This window comes from Otolemur garnettii, unplaced genomic scaffold (genome assembly GCF_000181295.1).
Source record: "Otolemur garnettii isolate 467f Iridium unplaced genomic scaffold, OtoGar3 scaffold00048, whole genome shotgun sequence".
NCBI classification, from domain to species: Eukaryota; Metazoa; Chordata; class Mammalia; order Primates; family Galagidae; genus Otolemur; species Otolemur garnettii.
This window is the reverse complement of record NW_003852443.1, coordinates 2,372,579-2,377,804: the sequence shown is the minus strand read 5'-3', so window position 1 is coordinate 2,377,804 and position 5,226 is coordinate 2,372,579. Positions and strand designations below refer to the sequence as shown.

Below are 5,226 nucleotides of genomic sequence, written 5' to 3'. Positions count from 1 at the left end.
GGATTATGACAGGGGCTGGATCTGGGTTTCACATTGTAGGCTAGAGAAAACTAGAGTTGGTGATTTTACTTGCCCCAGGTAGATTAGGCTCTGATCAAACAGTTTATCTTAAGAAAAACAGTTCTCTGGTACATTTCAAAATGATTATCTTTCTGCTTCTGTTGAATCTATGTGGGGATTTTCCTCAAATATTTAGTCTGAAGACCTAGGAGAATTCCTTGAGATGAACACACAAACTCACAGGGGCCATATGTGATTGGATATAGAACTATTTTCCAGAATGTTTATATCATTTTACATTCACACCATCACTGTGTGTGAGACCCAGATTGTTATCTTCATGAGAATTAAATATTGTCACATTTTAAAAATATTAAACAAAATTTTTTTGATTCTAATAGGTGTGTAGAGATACTTCATTCCAGTTTTTACCTCCCTACAGCTGTTCTTTTCCTGTTCTCCTAATGGTTCCTCACGTTGTCTTTTACTGTTGAGTTTTTGATTTGAAAACGTTTCCATTAGGTCTGTAAACTTTTTAAATCATCTTAACAAAGTCTTTCACAGAGATAAAGTTAGTAGTTGGGTTTTTTGTTTGTTTGTTTTTTGTTTTTGAGATAGAGCCTCTAACTATCCCCTGGGTAGAGTGCTGTGGCATCACAGCTCACAGTAACCTCCAACTCCTGGGCTCAAGCGAGTCTCCTATGTCAGCCTCCCAAGTAGCTGGGACAAAAGGTGCCTGCCATAATGCCCGGTTATTATTATTTTTTTTTTGGTTGCAGCCGTCATTGTTGTTTGGCAGGCGCAGGCTGGATTCGAACCTGCCACCTTAGGTGTATGTGGCTGGCACCTTAGCCACTTGAGCCACAGGCGCTGAGCCAAGTTTTTTGAAGTCCAATTTATCAATTTTTTTTTTTTAAGGAGCATGCTTTTGGAGTCATGTCTAATAATATTTTAACAAGGTTAGTTCCCAGAAATATTTCTGCTATTTTTTTCTAAAATTTTATAATTATTATTTTGCATTTAAATATGTTATCCATTTTGAGGTAGTTTTTGTATGAAGAATGAAGTTTAAGTTGAGGTTCATTTTCTTGCCTACATGTGTCTAGTTTCTTTCGGACTATTTGTTAAAAGACGACTTTTCCTGTATCTAATTACATTTGTACCTTGGTTAAACATCAGTGGGTTAGAAGTGCACTTGTGGGCTAATTCTGGGACCTTTATTTTGTTTCATTTTTGTATGTCTACCCCTTTACTAGGAGCACACAATCTGGAATACAGTTGCTATATATTGTCAGAAAATCAGAGAGGGTGATTTTTCCCACTGTGTTCTTTTTTTTGTATTGTGTTAGGCATTATTTTTTTTATTTTTAGTATAAATTTCAGAGTAAACTCATCTATGTTAAAAAAAATCTAGGATTGTTTTAGAAATTTCTATGAACCATCAGACCAGTTCTTCCATATTTAAGAATGTATGAATGTATATAATACTCTTCTCTCACAAAGTAGAACCATTCATTTATTCATTTAAAATATTCAATGAACAGGGAAGCACCTGTGGCTCAAAAGGGTAGGGCGCTGGTTCCATATGCTGGAGGTGGCGGGTTCAAACCCAGCCCCAGCCATAAAACAAAATATATATTCAATGAACAACTTACCTTGTCCAGGTAAAGTTATAATCTCAGGACGTACAACAAGATGGTCACAAAATTTGCTGTTATGTATTAAATTTATATTAATATATTTCTAAAATAATTCCTTTGCCACTAGGCATAAATTTGAGTAGTTTTTAAATGATGAAAGGATGATGAGGGTCAACCCTTACATACAGATTTGTAGAGAACCATATTAGAATTATTTTAAATCTAACATGACAGGTGCATCTGAGCCTTATGGAAACAAAGGTAGAATTAAAATGGAAAAACACTTGATTGAGGGAGAAAATATGTAGAGAAATATAAATATTTTCTTGGAAATGCATACGTTTTAATTTGGGTATGATTAGAATGTTCCCAATAAATCCAAGTATTAAATATATATAAATAATAAGTCATAAGCTGTGTTACAGAAGGAATTAATAGAGTGATGTGATAGTTAATAACAGGCAGACAGGAGTCCCTTAGGTAGACTTCTGAAACCTGAAATTTAACTAGGAAGCAGCAAGTACTTCATACAGAAGAAACTTTACTATCTCAGCGTTTAAAACTTCAGAGTGCCAGGAATGTAATTAAGAAATAAAAGTTCTATATTTTATGAAATTTTGGAGGTAGGAAAAGCCAGATGAAAATTCTGGGTTACTACTATGTAACGATGATAATAATGAAAATGGTTCAAATTTCTTGAATGTAGTGGCCCTTATTTTATTGTGTCTTTAAACACGTTGATTACTTTGGGAATGAGGTATATATTTCTTATATTATCAATAAAATATCAATGTTAATATGAATAAAAGAACTTTCCTTATATCATACAGACATTAAGATGCATTTTTAGAAAGGATCTTGAGATTTTTCTAAGCTATTCAAGAAACCATACTGGAAATTTTTCTTTTTCTTTTTTATCTATTATACAAGCTTACATATAATTGCAAATACACATATTTAAACATATATATCTCTTCATATATGTATATTATACATATCACTGTGAACGTTCCTGCACTTCACTGAAATGGAACTCTTTTTACTGGGTTATATTTTTCTAAGCTCATGCTCCTGGATGTCTCCATGTTGACCTTTTAATACAGTGATGTCTTTGTAGTCTTTCTCTTCCACTTTTATGTTTCTTAAATGTCACTACATCAATTGTTTTTAAGAGCTTAATCTCTCTCATTTCAATATTTCTTGATATCTTAAAGGTTTCCTTTGTTTTAAAATCTTCCTGTGCATAAAAGTTACTAATGTTGTAGATTTTTATATTTTCTTACTGGTTTATGTTGACAGCAAATCTCTGAGGTGAAGGTGTTCAGTGCCACATGTGTTTAGCGCTCTGTATAAATGATAAATAATAACTATCACGTAAGCCAAGCTACTTAACTTCCTTAATAACTGTTTGGAATTCACTTAAGAGGATATATTATATCTTCCCTTGACAGTGGGAGGAATAAAGTAATATAAAATTAATCTGAATGCTATCTTAATAAATTATTGACAAATATTAAGAGATACCTATTTATAAAACAATAAATCCTAGAAAGCCCAGAATTTTACAAATACATATTAATTATCACACCATGTGTGGACACATACTGTGCCATGTTTCAAAATCAGATGACCATGTCATTCATAGCTTCCTTTTCAAGGAGAAAAATGAAGTGCAACAAGATGGGTGATATCCTCTTGTCCTTTACTATCTTCTGCGTAATCTGAAGCTCAGTGTACTTTGCAACACCGCTATATAAAAATGGTAAAAAGGGGGCAGTTGCAGAGGATCCTCTACCAGTTGTATGTGCGGCAACAAGGGCAAGCGGAGCGACTCCTTGCTTTTGGGCAAGCGGCTCTGGGAACACTGGAGCCGCCAGCGTAGAAGGGAGCGGGCACGTAGGGCTGTACAAGCCAGGACACATCTTTGGGCGACACAGACAAGGTGCGGCTGGAAGAGGCGACGGTGGCAGAGGAGAGGCTGCTGGTGTTATCATGCTAGGTGACTCTTTGAGCTGGTAACCAACCAGGAGGACACCAACTGCATCTTGCTGTGCTCCGTTTCCTATAATGTATCTGTGGATACGGAACAGAAGCTATCCAAACGTGAAAGGGAGGAAGGCTGCGAATTTCTTGAGACTTGGTACTATGCAGGCGCTCACTAAATCTTGTCTACATACACGGATGCACTCCCAGGAATCTCGATTGTAAGGGGGTAGGTTGTTTTGCCTCAGTGTTAAAGCCAGTGAAAGTTATATTTTAAGATCCTCTGAAAAGCAACTTGTGTCAGAAGATAAGGAGCTTTTTAATCTTGAGAGCAGAGTTGAAATAGAAGAGTCTTTAAAACAGATGGAAGATGTCTTCAAAGCTTTACACACGAAGCTGTGGGAAGTTGAATCAAAACTGTTCTGTACCAGTTCTAAAAGCTGAACTCCACTCTACGTCCCTCTCCTGCCCTGTCCCTCTTCTCATTATATGTAAAAAAAGATGAATTGTAGAATTACTTTTATAGCTATATTTTATGGTAAAGAGATGATTATTTCCCAAATTCTAATTTTAAAGCCACGTTATGGTACTTGCTAGGATCGGAATTTAGGAGTTTTTATTTTGATAAGAAAGTGAGGTAATTTTCTGAACTGTTTTCTCCTCTGTATCAAATTTATTATTCTTCATTTCTTATTTTCTTAAACTTTAATTCACCTTTAGTACATGGAACAATACCTAATGTGAAGTATAAGAAAATCTTACAGGATTTTTTACCCACAGAGCAGTTAAATTTTCTCTGACACCTAAACTCCTAAAGCTCTTTGGAGAAACTGAACAGAAAAATTATTTGTCGGAACTATTTGAGAACTTGCACAAGTGCAGAATAGCACTTATTTATAGTAGGATTACCCTTTATTCTGTCTATTTACTACTGTATGTTTTTAAAATCTGAGCGCATACTTACCAGAGTAGAGGCCATCTCTGAAGGCGAGATTCTGGGGAAATTTTCGGTTTTTCAGTTTTCTGTAATGCAAGACTTTTATAGTGTGCATGTTTATTTTTATAATCAGGAATGGAATAAAGATTAAAACAAAAAAATGATAGGAAGGCACAAGTAATCATGTGAAACTGGAGTTAGAATCCGTTTAATATTCAGAAAGGAAACAGATGATAACGTAGGATCACGCTCACAAGGAATTTGTGAAAAATGATCATATATCCGGGATGTTTTCCTTATGTAGTGAGACCCCCGTATAATCTCTCAATTGTTCTGTGAAAAGAAGGTACAGTCCTCCCTACCCCTACCAATAATATTGACATTGAAAAGACATGAAAATGTAGACATATACTGACCAATGCAAAATTCCTGGGAGGGTTTGTTTTTGTTTTGGTTTTGAAACAAGGTCTTACACTGTCACCTAGGCTAAAGTGTCCTGGCATCATCATAGCTCACTACAACCTCAAATCCTGAGCTCAGGTGATTCTCCTGCCTCAACCTACCAAGTAGCTGGGACTAAAAGGTGTCTTCCATAACTTCCAATATATTTTTCTGCTTTTAGTAACCATGGACTCTCACTCTTGCTCAGGCTGGTCTCAAACTCCT

The 5,226-nt window shown here is 35.4% G+C and overlaps 1 pseudogene; it reads left to right on the top strand.

Annotated features, from left to right (window-relative positions):
• Positions 1–3,320: 3,320 nt before the first annotated feature.
• On the top strand, positions 3,321–4,067 carry LOC100948100 (annotated as a pseudogene).
• The last annotated feature ends 1,159 nt before the right edge of the window (positions 4,068–5,226 follow it).